This window comes from Cebidichthys violaceus, unplaced genomic scaffold (genome assembly GCF_023349555.1).
Source record: "Cebidichthys violaceus isolate CVI_PGR_0920_01 unplaced genomic scaffold, fCebVio1.0.p SCAF_56, whole genome shotgun sequence".
Lineage (NCBI taxonomy): Eukaryota > Metazoa > Chordata > Actinopteri > Perciformes > Stichaeidae > Cebidichthys > Cebidichthys violaceus.
The window spans coordinates 41722-62959 of record NW_027176772.1 but is presented as its reverse complement, the minus strand read 5'-3'; positions in this window follow the sequence as shown (position 1 = coordinate 62959).

Genomic DNA, 21238 nt, shown 5'->3' with positions numbered 1-21238 from the left:
TATTTGAGATCCCAGTATAGGGCCCGGAGTTTTTTTAGCCTTGAGCCATCATTTGGTTTTCCTTGTGATGTAGTTTTGAATCAAGGCAGCAAAGGGACCCATCTGTCGTGCATCTGTGATCGCTTATAATTATGCATTATGAAGTAAATTAATACCGCACATAAAGTTCCACAAGTCCTCGTTGTCTCAAGATTTGCCAGACCTGTTGTGCATTCGCAATTTTGGTTTGTTTGATGGAAAAATCGGGATTGGATTGGCAGGACAAGAGACAGCTGAAGAGTGGCTATAGAGAGAAAGAGGTATGTGCTGTCAGCTGTGTGTGTGTAGGTGTGTGTGTGTGTGTGTGTGTGTGTGTGTGTGTGTGTAGGTGTGTGTGTGTGTGTGTCAATAAGCCCACGGTACATTGCCAACTAAAAAAAATTGCTTGTAGCACCACATTTGAATTGAAAGTGTTCTAGATGTTGCTTTAAAGGTCCAGTGTGCAGGATGTATTAGAGGAAATGGAATATGATATTAATAAGTATGTTTTCATTAGTGTATATTCACCCAAAACTAGGAATCGTTGTTTTTTCGTTGGCTTAGAATGAATACAGCCACGTTGCACCGCCATGTTTCTACAGTAGGCCAGAACGGTCAAACCAGGAACCGACTCAACAGAGAGCCTTTCGCCTTTTTTTACGTGACCTGAAGGCCACCATAATGAACCTATATATGTCAAGTAGAAATTATAAAATGTATATGTAAGTTTAATCATTCTGGGAGGTCATAACTCACTCTCCAATTGTTAATTAATAGATCACAGTTGCTACCAATTTCCCATTTGTAAAACTCAAATTGTTTCCCAACCCTCCCATTAACTTAAACCTCAAGTCTGAGTTTCTTACCCCCTTTTACAGAGACTCCAGCCATGCTGGCTCTGTGAGGCTGACTTAGGTGTATACTTAGCAGTGCATTGAGCACATGCAGTTGTCAAGCAGTTCTAATGTTCAACATCTTAGCTTAGCGGGTTAGAATGCTTGCACTCCCAGTCAAACTGAAGCTGACAGGACTGTCGTAAACCAAAGTATAGAACAATTGTTTGACCGGATGAAAAAGTCTGGGGATCCCCAAATGTTTTACAATTAATCTTATTAAGGGGGACTCTAATGTGTGCACTAAAGTTCACGGTGATCCATCCCATAGTTTTTCAGACATTCACACAAAACCCAAATGTCAACCTCATGTTTGTTCTAGAAGATTCATCGTCTAGGCACCAGGAATCTATATCCAAAACCCCAAAGCAATCCATCACGTAGTCAAGATATCACTCTGGAACAAAGTGTTGCCATTACAACACAGTACCCTCACTCACACCAAACTTAGATTTAGATCACCCTCATAATGCCGACATATGAGGCTGTAAGTGAAAAGCCAAAAGTGGGAAAATGACATCATTGGATTCTTCCAAAACTAACGGCTGCTATTGCTGTGGACGTTAGAGGAGAGGAAGACATCTGTAGGTGCAGGTAGGATGGAAAGCTGGACTATAAAAATAGTCTTTAAGTACCATTTAATTTACAGATACCGTCTTTCAGCTCATCTCACCTCCCTATTCCACGCGTCCTCGTATCTTTTCAGCAGATATTACTCATCCAGATCAGCCACCTACATTCAGAAAAGTGTTGAGTTATGAAATTATTGTCCTCCTTTTGATAGCACCATTCATCCAGAGCTTCTCTTCACAATAAAGAGTCCCATGCATTGACTGAGCCAAGTTCAGGTACTTCATCTGACAGACATTTTAATTGCCTTTTTTTCAATCCTCGTTCAACTATTGCCAAATTTCCCAGTAATTATGACATACTCACTGCTAACTTTGACTGCCCTGAGAGGAGAGAAAGGTGTAAAAATTACACAAGATTGCTGCAGAAAATAGAACTGACTCACTTCCCCTGTCTTTGTGTAAGATGGCGCCATCAATAAAATTAGCTGTGAGACAGGCGAGGGACAGCGAAGCCAATTGGTGGGAAGACGTGATGAGCTGAAGTTACTGGTAGACTGCCAATCAGTGGGGAACTGGGTCGTCCTCTCCATTACAGAGACTTGAGTTATGTTTAACGTTATAATTTAGAAGCTCAAACAAAGATAAATGGTTGGTACCATACTGAGGAGAGAGAAAAGAAGAAGAGAGACGGAGAACTGAATCCATGCTGTATACCCTTCAGAAAACGTGAGGACGAAGCAGACTTTGTTTGAGTTTGAAGTAAAATAAGACTCTGCTCATCTGCATCACCGTGGCTGTGTGGGTGTAATTTGATCACATTGAATTGATTTTGTCCCAGCAAAGTTGCTGGGAGAAATTCAAACAACCTTATTGTGAGGATGGTGACAGAAGAGCGGCGTGTTGTCTCTGAACCTGAGGTATGTTTCAGCAACGACTGCGTCCTGGATAGGGAGCTCTGGAGGTCCTTCTAAAGAGGTCTTTAGGTTGCCTGGGAAAGTGTTGAAAACCAAAGTCAACGGGCAGAAGGGGAGGATTGTCGGACTGAATGAGGTGCCGTCGGCAAAATACCGGTTGATTTCTCTGAAAAGTGGACATGAATGTTTAAAAAGGGTTGACTCACGATTGAGAGGGCCCACCGCACCACCAATGAGACCCATCGGTAGGATCTCATCGCTTGTAGTGAGAGGCTGACTGATGAAAACGTGTTGTCAGACAGAGCCTTGAAGCTCAAAGACGAAATTTGCAAATTAAAAATCTATGTGAAATTGTGAATTGTTAAAATGTAATCTCGTCTTCTTCTGACCCAAATTGCCCTGTTCAGTTCAGTTGGCATGTTCTACAAATGTCTCGTCATTCGCTTCACTGCTATTCCTCACCTCTCCACCAGTTGTCCTCAGTGTGTCACATTTGTCTGCTGATCTGACTGCATTCTTGGTTAACAACAGTAATATATATCTTTGACCAAGTTAAGACTGTTATTGTCCCTCAAGTTCTGGTGTCCTACTGATTAACGATAATGAATGCATTATTTTGGGTGTGGGTTTTCTGTGCACCAATCATAAGGTATTGATATCAAATCTCCAATCAGAGCTAAAGACTCATTGTTCCAAATCAGTTAAGTTCTACTTCACCATTAAGAACAAGAAACTCCATTTACCTGAGCGTACAGCCTAATCTCAGAGGAAACGCTGGGATATTGGACACCTCCAACGCTCCTTCAAATTGGCTCATTTGCAGTATTTTGTTTCTAAAGTGGCTTATTCATCGAATTACATTTCATCCTGCGCGAGAAATAATTAAGTGTGAAATTTGAAATTATATCTCTGTGTTAGGAGGACAGAAGATATTCATTTTATAATTCAGCGGGACCAAATTCTGAATTAACTTCCACTCACTATGAACATTTACCTACGGTTCATTTTCGGGCTCCGAAAGGTGGAACATATAAATGCACAAGAGATTGTCTTTGAGAGTGAAGTTGAGCCAAGATAGGTGGAGCGTCGATGATGCGTCATCAAATCTAAGCAGCATGTTTACAACAGCAGCAGCAGCATGAAGCACGATATGTGCGTTGAATTTTTTAAAAGCCCTGCCATGAACATTGTATAATGAATAAAAGTCTTCTTTATTTATTTTGCACCACAAATGGCAAGGCCAAACCATAGACTGTAAGTGAATTTAGTCACCATGTCACTCATTGGTTTGTGGACGTTGGGCCATCGCCATCTTGTTTTTGGGCCGTCGCCATCTTGCTTTTCTGCAACCAGAAGTAACTCGAGAGGGCGGAGCTAAGTGAGACATTTATAGGCGACCAAAAAGGTTACAATTAACTTTAGTGAACACGCAGTGAGAAAGGTTTGAAGTTGTAAGATGAAAACACAGACTACTCTCAGACCGGACGACGTCGTGGTAGCAACCTGTCAATCACAAGGTGTCCACGCCCTAAGTCCTAGTCCTGGGCTTTAATGCCAGTGGTTCAGTCAGTCATTTGTTATGGTCATTCAGGAATCCCAGGGGGCGTTCATTGATAATCTTGATATCCGGCTGAGTGTCTTCCAAACTAGCCAGTGATCATTTGTAAACCTTTTCTGACCTACCACCTCTCAGGATGCGGATTGAAGCTGAAGGTTTGAAGGCAATGCTTCTGGTTGTGGTTGTAAGAAGCCATTATTGACTGCTGTTAGGAGGTGAGATGTTTCCAGCAGTCTCCAGTGTCAGAGAGAGAGAGATTGCATACCGAGCCCTTCGTTCTGAGATTCAGCCGAACTACAAAAGGTACGTGAGGACTGCCTTGCATCGTGGTGCCTTCACATGAACACAAAGCATTCATTCACACATTCATAAGTGGCCGGAGGAGGAAGGAGACGAGTGGGAGTGAGGAGCATACATGTGTGCCGTGTGTTGAACTGAACCTGCCTCAAGCAGGAGACTGGACAGCGATGACCAACAACTTTCGGCTCAAACCGGCTATCCCACACTGCCATCTGTGGGTCAGTGTGCGAAACACCAGCCCCAACGAAAAACTTGAGACTGCCCTTACATAAGTGATCTATAAACCTGCAGTGCGAGTGGCTGCCTTGTGACACGCAAGCCGAGAGATGACGCTCAGCTGTGGGATCCCACCGGGGAGGCATTGCGAGCTCGACCCGCTGCGCTGATTTACATGTGACCCACATCACTGCACCAGTTCTGCGCCTCCAAAAGATCGAGGGGGAGTGAAAGGGATTGAAAAAAAAAAAAAAAAAAAAACCACAGACGGAGAGGCTGCACACACGCGTACAGTAATTCTGCCTGTCTCTGATGCAGTGAACCCAATCCCATCTGTTCAAGGAGGATAAATTCTGGCAGAGGGAATTTATCTGCAGCCAAGATTTATTTACTGGAAACAACTTTGGGTTTTCTTCCTCTAGCAGTCCGTCTCTTTCTTCTCTTTTTCACTCCTCCCTCCCGCTGTTCCTGCCTCCTGCTGTGTGTGTGTGTGTGTGTGTGTGTGTGTATGTGTTGTCCTGCGGGTTCTGTGCTAGCTCGGCCAGGTCGATAGCCGCTAATGAAAGGCGCCTTTATGAAGGTGTCAGCTGCTTTCCCTCACCGGAGCAAGCAGCTCTAATTTGAAGTAATGGTTATTGGCTGGGCCATTGATTTATTGAGCTGGTGATTAGTGCACTGTATCAGCACCCACAGAGGAAGGGAGGGACGGAGGAGGGAGGCACAGAGGGTGGGAGGGAGAGAGAGAGTGCAAAAGATGGAGGGCAGGAGTGGAGGAGGACATAGTGTTTGATGTGGTGAGGTGGGAGATAGAGGGAAGATGGGAAAGTATAAGCAGTTGTGTTGCTATGAGACAAAAAAAAGATGACGACCACAAGCCTATTTCTTCTCTTGTGATCCAGCTTTTGTGCTCCGATAAAATAAAGCACGACGAGGTGAAGAATTTTATGTCCACTGGTTCACTGTCCAGAGGTTCTCAATCCCCAAAAAATATATGAATCGTGCCCCCCCACGCGTCAACTGGTTTATTCAGCCTTCGCTAAGCCTCCAGTCCCCTCTGCAACGCCATCGAGCTGCCGGAGCCACCGTGGAGCCCACACTGTCATTAACCGCAGTGCCCGAATAAATATATATATCGTCAAATTTTCGACAAAAAACTAAAAAAACGATCGCAGAGAGAAACAGACCGAACATATCGGCGTGTCAAACTGGTTCAGAGGTGAAAACAGGTTGAAAAGATAAAGAGAGAAGCTACAGATCACAGTGTAAAAGTGGAGCCGGGTCGGTCTTTTTTCATCGTTGCAATCATTAAAAAGCAAAGGCAAAGGCAGCATGTGTATACCTTCAGTATACCTTCAGCAGCTAGCGAGAGCAGAGTAATGATATGCTAATGTGCCTTGCTAATGTAAGCTCCACCAACACATTCTAACTCCCAACTGGTCAAATACAAAAAGCTTCAAACCACGATGATCTAGGTACTCTTCAGTTTTGAACGTGTCAGCGTTCCGTCAATACAAGCTTGTTAGATGCATAGCGTCTTTTCAAAATAAACTTCTGTCGTCACAGGAAGTTAGGTTTAGGCAAAACAACGAATTGGTTAGGGTTAGGAAAGGCTTCTGATTAATGTCAACTTCACTTAGCGGCGACACGTGTGACTTAGGACACTATCGAGTCATGTATCGAGTCTAACAACCGACTTGACACAAGACACCGACAGCAGTCTCCTGGGTGAAAGTCCTGTGTTTGTTTGACCCATCCAAGTTGCTCTGACCGTCTAATACTTGTTATTAGTTATTAATAATTATTATTTTTTATAAATTTCTTACTTCTCCTTTAGCCCACTTTATGTTGCCACTTTCCAACCTCATAAAATATGCTCTCCACAGTGGGTCCAATGGAATATGGCAATCTCATGTAGCATGAGCGGAGGGAGAAAGAATTCATGAATGGATTACCAAATGTCTCGTCTTGTGTCAGGGGGCCTCTGAGTCAGAGCCTTTGTGCAAAGTGTCTGTTTTTGTGGCTGCAGAGTAATGGGGGCAAAATCCCCTCTGACAAACTGAAGGATTAGCCTAAACTTCAGGAGATAATACTTTCCCCCCACAAGCAATTCCCAAAAGTGCTTTTGACTAAAATCGTAAAACATTTGTTAAAACGACCACTTTTCCTTTCAATGGCGGTTTGGACACGTTTGTGATGAAGTCGTGCGGTTGGCACCGCAGCTCCAGAACAGCACTTGGAAGAATAGTTTGTCATCAATTATTTAAGTCTGCGCGATTACAGCTGCAAACGGTACAAGGAGGTAATGATGCAGCTGGGAGGACAGGTTTCAAGCAAGAAAACATGGTTTTACAGACTCCCTGGGACCAGAGCCGACACTGAATATACATCTAGAAAGTAAAAACAACCGCAACTGCATGTTTGTAATAATTATCAATGTTTACGCTATGATTCCTGTAATGTGGTTGTTGTTATCCAGATCTCTGTGATGATACCTTTGTCTAGATGCTTGGTTTTACTATCTACCGTCTGAACAGGCTCGTCTCTCAGTTTGGTACAGATGACTTTATCTCAGTAATTAAGGAAGAAGCCAGTGTGTCTGGCTGACACTCCTTGACACTGCTGTGTTGTTACACTGTCATCACGGCTTTCTAAATTCCATCGCTAGTAATGAAACAAGAGACATATCGCCCACTTCAACGGGCTTCAAGATATCCCTGAAGCTGATGATCTTATTGTTCGTCTTTCTGATGAATTATTGACCTCGACTCAAAGACACACCTGTGCAGATGGAAGGCTGCGATCAGAAACCTAAATTGTTTGCACAGACTTTGACTTTGATCACCGTTAACTGATCTGCAGAAGTGAAAGTTTTTGACAGCGGCAGTAATTGCAAAATAGGCTTGAGTGCAAACTAGATTAGTTAGTGCTGCAGCTGTGCATTGGCAGCTAGAAATAATGGGGGTTTTGGAAATGGAAATGTTTCTTCACAAAAGAGACTAGATGATAGTCTGTCTAAGCAGTGATCTAGTTTAACATTGGTACAATTACATCAGAGAAGTGGAAAAACTACTGGCCTGTACTTCTGGAGATTTATACTCTGATGATCGAACAAATCTTTGTTGGGATCGGTATGAACTGCTTCCAGTGAGTAATCACAGCCTCACCTTGTCCTGCCTCCACGACCAAACTAGCTACAAGTCACCAAAGCTGAAGCAATACAACCTTGGTGTAAACTGGAGCGACATTACACTAAAAACTCAGATCAGACCCTTCTTTACAGATCGCCAACTTTCTAAAAGAAGTAAGAAGGGTCTCGGTTACAATTGTCTTGTTCAATGCAACGTTTGTCATTCGATCATACCGGGACGCTTTAAACGTCAACATCCGTACGCTTTGAATCCGTTCAGCCAGACCACCTGGTCAGGTGATCTGGCATACGTTGAGTTTGGACCTCCAGTGAGGTTGTGGACTGCATGTGGACACAACCCGGACAATTTATCAAACACAGGTCTCCATCGTCTTCCTCTTTCAGCGAGCGCTAAAGTGAAGAAAGAGAGGAGGTAAACTGGCGATGGAGCACAGTTGAGAACATTTCCTGATTTTGCTGCTTCAACAATAACTAGGGACTTTTATTTTGAAGAATGTGCAGGAAAAATGTGTTTATCACTAAATTAGCAGAGCTTTGTTAGCGGCTATTGTCTCTAATAAATAAAAAGCCTACAAATACTAATTCAAGGAGGAAGAATAAGCCTCAAAAATAACAATTAAATATATTTATCCACAATTTTACAACGGCTCCTTTCACCATGAAATATATCTGATAACTATCCGATCAGGTGTAACCGCAGATACAGCTCAATAAAGACAATGGCCAAGGCCAAAGGCGGTTGCTTTTCCAATTCAGAGTTCCTCATCGGCCATCTTGTCATACAGCCGTGTCAACAGTGGAGCAACAGCTGTAAAGATCTAAATCTGCAGTCCTCTGCATGTCGTGTTGAGCTGGTACTACGATCAAAAAACTTCAAGAAAATATCACAAAGACCAAGCAGAGAAACTTCCGTTCAGCAGCTCTGTGTCCGAGGAGTCGTAACGGCTAATATCAAATTGAATAAGGACGAGAAGCGACATTTTCCATCACCTCGCTGTTTGTGACGTCTGGAGCTTCGGACGAGCCGAGAGGGGAAACCGGGCCGCGGATAGGGGTCACGCTTTCATTAAAGAGGCTAATGGCGTGCAGAGACGAGGAGCTGATATTAGCCACAGGGAAACCTATTAAGAGCGGGCTGGAGACAAGTTGGGATGAGCAGCTGATTACAAAATCACTGAAAGGAAAATGAGCTGGCGGATGAGTAGAACTGGAGCTCAGAAGCTGTAAAAGACACTGAAGCAGACTGAGCGAAGACCAGACATCTGAGAGCAGGGCCAGTTTCAGCAGAGGAGGGCAGGACAGGGAGGCTGAACGTCAAAACTAAAATGAGCCAACACGGCAAATGAAAGTCTTCTTTTGTTGCCAGGGTTGCACTACCCTTCTGGGAGGTTGCTTGTTCAAGTGTTGTAAATCAATTTAAAGTTAGTGCAGACTTGAGGAAAATTCAAATCTCGGAATTGCTCTACTTGTCACGCTGTGCTTTCTTTTTGTCCAGTACCGTTGTCATGTCAACGACACAACTGACAGCAGATTAAGGTTATTGATTTCAAAATGATCGTCGACTGCCGTGGAAGTCACAGGTATGTTAGCGTGACCCGTGTCAGGATTCTCCTTCAGAGGATGTTAATGTCTGTGTGGTCAGAAATATCACATTCCATTCTGCGCATGTTGTTGTGTTGTGTGCACATCTGTGACAGAGAGAGTCTGTTGTGTGTGTGTTGGTGTTTGTTTTTGCAGGAGGCTGATGTGGAACGCCTCCAGTTTTCCTCTCGGCCTGTCTGTCCGCGGGGCCCCGGGGCCAGTGAATATGCTAGGGCCATCTGGCCGTCCGCCTGTCCGTCTGGACAGATGGTCCACCTGTGGGCCAATCGGAGACCAGCCACTGGATCTGCAGCATGATTCGATGACGGGGACTCCGTGCTAATTATTTCCAGTTAAATGAAAATTCCTCCATTCTGTTTGCAGCTAAAAATCCAAGCAACGTTAGTTTAAAACTGTCACGACTACATGGAATTCAAAGTTCCAAGAAACAGAAACAAACAATTATATTTAATATTGGTGTAAAGTACTCTGATTATGAAAGGGGGCCCAGGACAAACACTAGTCTCAACAGACAAATATGAATTACTTTGAGGACATTTTGTAGTAACCCAAACTTTTGAACAGATTACATATTTCTACCTTTGTTGCTTTTTGTCTTTTTTGGGTCAAACAAACATCATCATTTTCAGTTAGACCTCAGTTCAGTGGAACGACAAGTCGACATTGATGCGTTTGTCACGCAACTTTCGTGGTTATTTGAACCCAAACAATGAACCGAGACGGAAGTTTATTTTGAAAAGGCCGTATGCATATAATGACACGTGTTGCATGACAACTTTTCGTCGGATATCATACGAACCGTTGTATGACGGTAATTGTAATATTAGCTATCCAGACACGTGACAAGTGAAGACCTGAACCTGTCATGAAGTTCAGGATCAGTTAAACGTATCTTTTAAAAAACAGATGCAGTTATTCCTGCTGCATCATTTAATTGCAAAAAAAAAACCTTGAAGCTGTACTTTTTAACTGTGGATAATTTAAGGAGACACATTATTTATGTCCCGCTATCGTTAGAGCTGAAAGGCTTCTAGTTAGCTCCTGGCTCCAGGATGAAAAGCTGCTTGTGACTACTTTGCATTTAGCTCCAAGATCCACGGTCTTCGGGAACCCCATTTGTAAATGTCTTACCTGAGGGTCAAAGCATGTCCTTTCTCCAGTCCCTCATGTTCCGTTTAAAAACACTTTCAAACCAATTTTGTAATAAAACTTAATTCAAAACACTTCCCAAATGCTTAAACCCAAATTCCCTTCAGTCTCTGCACTTCAGCAAGCACAAAAAAATCATTATTTTAAATTATTGTTAACATTCAGTTTCATGCTAAATAAGTCTCCTTGACTAACTGAATGAAACCGAATGTTAAAAATGATTGAACTGTCCCACATGGCACACCAGCCCACAGAAGCATCTAGCGCCATAAAGTGGTAAACGACTGTGACACCAGCTCGTGATTAATGCTTCACGTCATCAAGCCTCTCGTGCTCATCTTAACGTTTCCCTATAAAGTCCAATAAAGCAGCGGCGCCGTAAAAATAATCCTAAAACTGTCCCAGCAACTTCTGCTTCTCCTGAACCCTTTCACTTTTTCTTTCCCAGTCTCTCTTTACTCAACATAAGTAGAGTAAAATAATGTACTTTAATTTAAATGATTTATTTAAAGATAAGTCATTGAAGATACTGTGTCATTCTCTCAATTAAACCAAAAGTAACCCCCCCAACGTTAGCCGAAAAAATTTGAACTTTTTTAGTTATTTCTTTTTAATTGGAACTTTCAAATTCTAACCAGGTGTGAGTCAAAGAGTCCATATCATTTTGGCCCAACACAACTCAATGGCTGTAAAAAAAAATATTAATATATATATAGTGGAATATCTGTGAAGTCGACAGATCGAACATGATTGCGATTCATCTGGAGGGGTACGTGGACGTGGGCGCCAATTATGATGGCAATCAATCCAACAGTTGTCAAGCTAAGTCAAGCCGACGCCGAACATGTCAAGGTTCTAGTGGTCAGGTGGATCGCCGAGTCCTTAGGGTGCATCCTCTGGAAAAAGGGAGCAGAGTAGAGATTAAAGTTTAGGCTTTAATCTCTACTCTGTCGTCACTTTTACTCAGCATGTGACGCTTTTCAGGGTATTAACCTCGAGTTTTGTTCAGATACACTTGCTACACCGAAGCTTAACCTGTGCTTCTTCTTGTTATTCTTAAACCAGCTGGTTTGTAACCAGAGCGAAGGTCACATTGCTCCATGGCAGGATGTGTGTGTGTGTGTGTGTGTGCACCTTGAACTCGATACCAGCTGCTGTTGCTTGCAGACAAACAATCAGTCAATTACTCACAAAGCTTCAGGTGGTGCAATCATCCGCGCTCTGCTGCTCGTTTGACACGTTCACCCTGCAGAGGTTATAATAACGGCGACGCGACCATTAGCATACGAGCGGATCGCTGCACACGGTGCACGCATGCTCCAGTGATTGGCAGGAGAACAAATGTGGTGTATGGGGGGAAAAAAAAGAAGGTTATAACCGTTACTTCTAACTGTTACTGTGAGGATGAACGCTTGTTTTAGCAACATCAAACTCACCCGGTTAAACAGCTGTGAACTGCTCGGCTTCATTCGCAGTTTTCTGTCAGCTTAGTGGAGAAATTAGGGCTGGAGCCTCACAGCTAGAGGCCCCTCTGTAGCACCTGCTCAGGGACAGAGGCTCGTATTTACCTCCCCTGTCTGGATTTTAGAAGTATCGATCTGTGCAAGGAATTACAAACACAAAAAAAAAAAACAGACACTGACTGAGACTGTGGCCTTTGCAGGCTTACGGAGGAATAAAAACGGCGACAACGGTGACATTCATGAATAATAAAGGAAGGAGCGCCTTTCTGTGATGCGTTTGGCGAAGCATCTGCTTAGGTCCCGCGGAGTCGGACGTCTTTTTTTCCACGGTCCTGCACATTTAACACGGAGACTAAACGTCGCCCTTCTGGCGCTCTGACTCATATGCTAATGCTGCTAAGGCGGAGGGAAGCTAAGAGGGCAAGAAGGTAAAAATAGCTGATGACCTACGAGACTTTTAAGTTATCCTTTGAAGGTTCTTCCGTACGACATTCCACGGTATCCCTGCTAACGTTTTAGCTAATTATGTCTCCTAGCAGACGCGGCGCAATGTTAGCGTTTATTTGGAATCATGTGTGCAACCTGTTGAATCAACACAGTTGTTGCTCTCAGCTACTTGGTCGGTGGTCCTGAACTTCAAACTGTGATGCTCTACAGGCCCCTCTAGAGTCAGTTTAGGACGCGTCAGGGACGGCGTATCCGTTAACCTCTTGTTATTCATAGTGTCTTTTCAAATTAAACCTCCTTTATCACAGGAAATAAGATTTAGGCAGCAAAACCACGTTGCTAGAATTAGGAAAAGAGCGAAGTTTACTCGACTCGGGTGACAAACAAGTCACATGACTAGCTACCGACGTGACAAATTGTCAATATTTGCTTTTAGCTTCGCGCAGGACATGGACAGCGGTCTCCTGGACAAAAGTCCCGTGTTTGTTGGACCCGTCCTCCCCGTGTGGACTGTTGGACAGTGTCCTGCAGCCAGACACTGACGGGACAGTCGGTATGGTGGGAGTCCTTCCCTTTTATTTTTCTGCTTTTATACTCTGTTAATCTAAAGTGGAGGATGACACTTACTACGGTACGGTAGCTTCCTCCATTTTGTGGTGAAGGCACAAATTTGTTTGTCAAAGTTTACCACAAAGTTTAAACACTGACGATTTGAGTGGATTTTACCCAGGAGAGCAAATCCACTGATTGTGACGAAAAACACATTTGACATTTTGAAGCGCTCGTGTGACTGAGCCTTGAGAGACGGCTTAGAGGGTTTCGGGGGGGAAACTGTTCATCTCTTTCTTTTACCACGTTTACTCTGCATAAACCGACCCCCGAACCCATAATTATGATATTTTTGGAGGCACTAAAGTAGTTGCTCACACCTCCATTTTAAATGATTCCAACCAACCCCCACCATTGTCCCTCCCCTCACCCTCACAGCTACTGTATGTTTTGGAGATAATCCCATCACGCTGGTTTCATAACCACAAATCAGAGCTCATAGCTGCGTTTAGGATATTAGTAGCTTGAAAAGATATCACAAATACCAAAATACATCATGCTGATTTTGCAGTAAAACATTCACATCTTCATCATGGATGAAGCATTGTGTTGTAGTCGGCGGTGGATAAACAATGTGGCTGAAACATGATGGGAATCACACAACCGTGTTATTTATTCATGATCTATGCGGGAATATTTGCTGTTAACACTGATCTTAATGTAAACACTGGTGTCCTCGTGTTCATTCGGAGAGTCTCCGGGCCTTATAAGAACTTCTCTCTCATGGCATTAAATAGCTGTGATTGGTCAAGGCGGTCCTATGGAATGGACTAAGTTATTACAGCCATAAGTAGACGGCAACAACAACAGCAGCAACACAACATGGGTTTATATTTGCAGTACACCTTTCTTTTTGTGGTCTTGCTTGAACATTAGAACATTTACAATTCCCAAATGAGGCTTTATGAATAAACTATGAACACTTAATGCATTTATGATGAGACTTACTGTTGGTGTTATAATCACCTGTGAATGTCAGGCAGCGAAGTCTTTTCCAAAACTGCCACAACAACACAATTGATACAAAGGTTTTTGTTATCTTGTGTTGCAGTGGAAATGTGTGGATGAGTGTGGTTGACTGGGCGTCCATCCACACAGTGTTCCTGCTTCTGATCTTACAGGTCATATTTTAAGAAAGATAGCGTGAATCAGACTTTAGAGACGACTATAGGAGCGTTTTCTTTTTCAGCTGCCCGTCAGCTCGCTCCACTTTCCAACGCGAGAAGGAACCTAACCACCGCCACTATCTCAACGCCGGCACTTTTATGAGCCTCGGTAGCTTTATTCAAATAGCATTCATTTACAGTCCCATAAAGCGGAAAATTAAACCGGTAACTCACACACTGTCTCGTATGGAAATCAACACACACACACACACACACACACACACACACACAGAAATGCATACACCACAACACATTTTACAGCACGCGCATCGCACGGCAAAACATAACGACACAATTTAAAGTTGTTTTCATGCAAACTTGAGTTTTCTTCCTGGACTGACATGATGTTCTGAAGAGCCAAACTCACCAACAGGGGAGGGTTTCCAAAGCCGGGACCAGGAAGAATCCTAAAGCTGCTTTTGGAGCACTAATCTGAAAAGCCTTTTATCGTCCTAGGGCCCATTAGTGGCATCAGTGTCTCTTAGAAACCGCCAATGACTGAGCGAGAGAACAAAGAAACGCAGCTGAAGCAAAGGGTCTTTTTCTTACATTCACAGACTTTCACCGTATACAATGTGCCGTGTATGTCATTTAGTTTGTTTACATAAAAGAAATGAACACGTCACAAACATCTCAACAGCACTTAGGGACACGAACGCCGGACTCCCGGGTTAAAATGCTCCGCGTGATCGAGCGTATGTTTTCACCTTTCGGTCAGTACAAACTACGCAGCCTGAAATGAAACACAACAAGCAAGAGCGGCGTTGTTATTGCATGCTAAATAACTTCAAAATGGTCGTATCATTCATGAGCCGTTTGATGAGACTGGACTGGAAAGAACACTGCGTTTCCAACAATGAATTTTTTTTTGGTGACGTAAAATAGGGAGTACCTCAGGGCCTCGTTCTCGGCCCTCTAACTTTTCTCTATTCACATGTCACCTCTTGGCCGAGTTATACACAGTCATGGGATTCATTTCCACTGCTGACGAGACACGGTAGTATGCGCTTGCAAAGGCTTGTGATTGGTCCAAAAGTGTTAAATTAGAGGCACGCTTGACATGCGATCTTTCTGCTGCTAAATTCTGAGAAAACTGAAATACTGATCATTGTACCTGCTCCACACCAGTTTGAAGTGTCAGTATCTCACGACAGCTGTGTGATTCCTCAACGTTTGACAGCCAAAAACTTGCACTGTACGTCTTTAAATGGTTCAGAAAGCTGCAGAAAGAATATTAACTAAAACTAGAAGATTGGACCAGATTACACCAGCTTTAGCTTAAAACTTTATTGGCTCCCGATCCAGGCTAGATCAGAATTCAAGGCGCTTCTGATTATTTAGATGAATTGTGGATCTTCATACCTGTCTGATCTCCTCAAACCTTGTATCCCATCTTATGCTCTCAGCTCTCAGAATGAAGGGCTCCTGTCTGTCACTAGAGTTAACATTCTGCTGGTCCATCTCAATTAATCTATTAAGCCTCATACTACAGTCCATGTTTGTCCTGGAAGGGAGCATTCTGTAAACTTTAAATAAACCACTGCATCTCTCTAACCCTTTCTTTATTTGTGTCCCACAAGCACTTGAGTGTCCAAGCTGCCTCTCTCTCTTAATGTTTCATTCCGTGTGTGGTGGACCATCGGCCGTCCTGGGACCTCTTTCTCTACCCTTGTCTGTTGGTGCCTAATTCCAGACGTTTGAATCTGGGTCTACAGCGTCTCCTCTGAGTCTTTGTTTGCTCTCTCATTTCTGAGAGAATGGCGTGCTTCGGCTGTGCCTCTTGAGTCTGTGCAGTCTGTCCTCTTTCCAGGTCTCCGTGGTGGAGACGGAAGGCATGTGGCTCAAGCCCAATCTGTTTGGCGACACCTGAAGTTGCTCGGGTCATTGACGTGGGAGACAGACTTCCAGTTTAGATCCTGCAGGACCACGTTGGAGACGCTCCAGCAGGCAGTGCCAAACATCCCCAGCACGAGACACCGTCCTCTACATTTGTCAACAACTTCTGCAAGAACTCGTGGGACATTCAGTCAACAAAAAGTAAAAGAAAAGACGTTTTTTCCAAGGATGTGAAAACCCAGAGGTCCTCTTTGTTGGCGAGTTTAAAAAGGAACCAAGCTTTTTCATCGAACATTAGTATTTTAGATTTAAATTGTTAAATATCATGTAATGTAGACTCTGTCTCTGTCCTCCTAAGAATCCGAGATACATATTGAATTGAGTCGATATAAGAATATGAATGTATCAGGACACTCATTTCATCAGAGATCCTTAATCTTTCAAATTGAGTCTGTGTGTCCAACAAAGACAATCACCACCATGAGTGTAAGTCAAGAACATTCTGATGTTAACTAGTCGATAGAAAGAAAAGTTCTGGGATCTTAAGAAACCACAGTATCGATTGGTTCCCATCATTTAAAAAGCTTTCAAGCTGTTTGGTTCCTGAAAGAAAGCAGGAAGAGAATCCGGCACCAGGTTATTGGCCTCCTGTCACCGTTTAAAGACACCGACAATGAACTTCTGCTCTTTCTGAGCGTCCCTCTGTCAGGAAGCTACAGAGCGGATCCCCAACACACACACATCCACTCTGGACGATACAAAAGGCCAATATGACCCTTAGGTCAGGAGGCCAAACGTGAAGCATTGAGCTTATTCTATTAATTTCCCCTTGTGTGAATCAGAGCTCTCGTTATGTTTCTGCAAAAAAAGTTCACTTTTTCAGTCGTGTGTATTCTTACATCATCGCCACATGAAGTATGTTTTATGTCTACGATGAAGTAGTAGGACATCTAGAGTTACTAGGTCAAATAACACTGAACTAGTTCTTTGCTTCTTAAAAGTATGAAATAACAATTAAACCTCAATCAGTTGGGTAGAGGTGGGGCAACGTGATGTCGTTTAATATCAACGTCAATGGTGAGTCGTGTGGACAAGAGGTCCTCGTACCAAATGGTGAAATAACAACAACCTGTGAGGTGTTGATTCAACTTCACGGTCATTTTGGAGTCGGTGTTGTCTTCTACTGACGGATGGTTCCTTATGCTAACCCACCATTGATCTAATTGGGGCATCGCAAGAAACAACACAATCTACTGTCAGTTCAATGTATTTTCTGTTTTCCTGCATTGGCCCAGAAAGTAGCCTCAATGATCCCTGATGCAGAATGCTGCGCATGGAGATAATTAGTAGAAAGCTGGACCTCAGCTCCCCGTAACGATCAGGTGACGGCCAAATGACAATCCCAGTCGTTTGATGATAGTGGAAGCCAGATGAGAAAACGGGAAGGTAAGCAAAGACACAGGAAGCGCAGTGCAGGCAGGTAAATACAGCAAGTATGGCTGGCAAAAAAAAAGGAACACGGAGGGAAAGGCAAACAAGTTTACCGGAGAAGAAAAGTATGTAGCGTGCAAAAACAAGAATAGCAAGCCAACAAGCTGTAGAAGCAGTGAGACACTAGGTAAACTCACAGGACTGCTGGTGTTCAGGAATGGGAGCGAGTGTGTAATAGGACAGGTGGTAAACAAGAGCTCGGTAAGCCGGCAGGGGAAACAGGTGTTCAGGGACGGCGCCATCATTTTTTTTACTCACATTTGCATCTTATAAATATTTGATAAATTAATAGTTTCCTCCATCTGGTGCGTGTCCCGGGGGCCGCCGCGGCTTCGCTGTGCGAATGTTCTCTTGGTTCCACGTAGGTGTTGAGAAATCTGCATGTTGGTTTGACTGACTGGCAGACACCGGCTGACTGAAGTGGGCAGCGTGAACCCCGTCGTAACAGAGAGGGCGGAGATGCTCTCTTTAGCGTTAACGAAAACAAAAAACACCTTCTTTTTTATTGCCGGTACTCTGACGTTCCACTAATTTGTCCACACTAAACAACAGAGAGAGAATTAAAAAAAGGAAATGAAGGATGAGCGGAGCTGTCGGTCACACTTTTCATTGACGGCTCTCAACAGCAGACATTTTTCTGTCACTGTAATAGTTTGTAAATTAGTGTAGAAGGGGAGGCGAGACGAGCAGAAGAAGGCCTCCTGCTGTGCGTTAAACGTTTGATACGACACAGCTGGAGTTGATGTCTGCCCCGTCGCCTGCTTTGTCTCTTCCCCCCGGGCAAACATCTCTTCAGGTTGTATCTTTGACGAGCTCAAGAGTTGGATATCGGCGTTAAGCCCCTATGCTTCCGAAAAGAAAAAAAAAGCCATTTGCATGCAAAAAATCAATCTCACTGAAATCTCTTCAGAAAAAAAAGGATCCGCAAAAGTGCCGTTAAGAAAATAAATCAGCCTCGTGATGAAAGCAAAAGGGGTAATTAAAATGAGCTAATAGACGTTATTAGCTATTCGTCAGCAGCGATTGCGTTCAAACTTTCCCCCCCGGAGGCGCGGTGATCCTTTCCAAAACAGGGGGGGGGGAGTCTTTGAAACAGGTAGAGCGGCATCTTCCTGAATACCAATTATAGCTTCCGGGCTCGGCTCTCTGAGGCTCATCCGTGTGAATCATTTGACAACAGAGTCGCAGTTTTTCCACGCCCGGCTAATTCTGCACAATGATTCTAAAGGGGGGGGGGGGGTAGACAAGGAAGCACCGTGGGGGGGGGGGGGACGACGACACGTCGTGAGTATTTGAGAAAGGTTATGCAGAGAGGAGAGCGTGTCGCCATCATACACGCCATTCATCATCATCATGTTGATGCCACACGGTTCACAAAGGGGCTTCTGTGTGTGTGTGTGTGTGTGTGTGTGTGTGTGTGTGTGTGAGTGTGTGTGTGAGTGTCTGCCTGCGCTGATGTGTGTAAAGCATTCATGTTGGACTTGTGAGGAGTGTGTGCGTCTTTGTACACAGAGACCGTCCTCCACAGCGGTGGTCATACAATATTAATGACGAGACTCTCGGGATTTATTAGACTTTTTTTTTTTTAAATAAACATTTCACGGGAATGTAAAGAGAGGAGCGTGGATGTGCTTTGCATTTTAGTGACTGTACTATTTGTATAATGAGGTACGGTAACGGAAGCACAGCTTTTTTTTTTTACATTTAAATCTCCGTTAATGTGGCCCAGGATCAGAAACATTATACGTTTGTATAAATCTAATAACTTTATCTCAATAAACAAACGATGAAGCGAAGCCCTTCTGCTGGGACCTTGTCCTACTTATGGAAGTGCCAAATCAAATAAACACTCACGGGAATGCACCGTCTATCTTGTGCGTTGTGACTTGTGTACACAAAACATGTCGCTGGCTTACTACGTGCTCCCGAATTACAAAATAGCGTCGCTACCGACAGATAAGCGCTCGGGTAATATTCCATTCCGGTAGCTGCTGTGTGCACTGGGATGCAAGTTTGGAGCAAAGATGGAGACCGACTGGAGATCCCAATCTTACAGGTGCCACATTTTTTGGGTACACAACTCTCAAGTAAAGAGAAAAACGAAAGGATTTCCCAAAGCGACGGCAAAAGTGCCAAAGCCCTGAAGCGGTCGTAGGAATTAAAGACTGTCGTCGAGCAGAGGAGGAAGTATTGACTTTGTTGTAGAGCCACGGAGTCAGCAGAGGGCGGTCGGGACGGTTCGATGGGCCGGCGAAAGCGTAAGCGAGCTCGCCTGATCTCCAGGTCCTTCTGGAGCCGTGGGGCCCCCCGATGCCAAAGGTTAGAGGGGATAATTGCCTTCCTAACGGCTTGAACCTCATTAGAGAACTTGTTGACATTTATCAACTGAAAGCTCAATAAAACGTGGAGGGGGGGGGGGTGTTTGTGGTGTGGCCGATAATATCAAAGAGGCGTCTGTCGTGTTTAAGTTAAGCTACGAGATCATTAGTACGTGCAATTTTAACGTCTGCGTTTCATTTCTTCAATCAGGGCTCGGCAAGACTCGCCCCGCCGAGGATGAACTGAGAGAAACGAGAGCAGAGCGACTCGTGAGTCACAGCTAGTGGTGCTGATAAAACAAAAATAATACGAGGTATTCAAATAAATAAGTTGCTGCTGAAAACCCCAGATTTCTCCGTGTGGCACGTTGTTCTCCGTAAACAAGCGGGAGATAAAAAAAACACAGGATGTGGTCCTCGTTCAAGCTGGAGCTCGAACGTGATTAAAAGAATATATCATCTGCAAAAAAAAGCTCTGAAGCCAAGGGGGGGGGGGGACTCTCAGGGCCGCGTGCGTTCACTTTAATCACTATCATATTCAGGCAGAACAATAGAACGTTTAGTGAACTCTGGATGGCCTATGTGTTAAAATACTAACGCACCACTATTGTCCCGTTGTTCTGGGTTCATTTACAAAGTGTTGGAGCGTTCATCAACGGGAACATTGACAGACAAGTTTGTGTTCGCGGCAACAACAACAACAAAAAAAAAAAAAAGGTCAATATCGTAAGAAGCGACGACGTCACTGAAGAGTGTCGTTAGCCGGTGACCTGACATTAAGCGAAAGCCCAGCTAACGCGCGCTAATCGCTCGTTAGCCGTGACGGCGTGGCCGCGGCGAAACAAGGGAGAAGGTGACCTCGGTTAACAGTTGAGGTGGGAGAATGAGAAGTACACAACGTGGTGATAAGTGTAGAATAACAGGGCGGGGACGACGGACTAGGACGGGAGGAACGATTTCAACGATATTCAAAGTTGATTCAGTCTCTGTAAGTCCACAATCAGGAGGAACTTGGTGTCTCTGAACTCGGCAGGACTAGAGGTGCACCGCCGGTAAAGACTCGCAGTCCCACCGTCACGTCGCCGAGAGTTTGAGGTCCTCTCAGGCAGACGTTCGAAGCCGCTTATGAACACTTTCGGTAAATCAGCAAATTCTGCAGACTTCGCCTGAGGGAATTACCCACAATTCATAGCGTTCCGACGTTAAAGATGGGGTTATCCGGGAGGGGGGGGGGAAGAGGGGAAGCCCGGAGGCTTTTAAAAAGATAAATAAAAGGTAAACAAAGTCACTAGGAAACATAAAGGATTTAAGACGGTACATAAACACGATAAATCAGAGGTTTTATTCAACACCTGCTTTATTTATCAACCGTTTCTTTTTATTTGGTTGTTGATGCCGTTTTGACAAAAATGATTTAAATAGATTATTTTACAATCACCGCTCATCTCGTAAAGGCGTGAGCCGGGAATATGTTCAAATGACTTGGAGACCTTTTCCTTCCTCTCGCACTGACGTCAGTGAAGTCCCTGAGGGTTCAG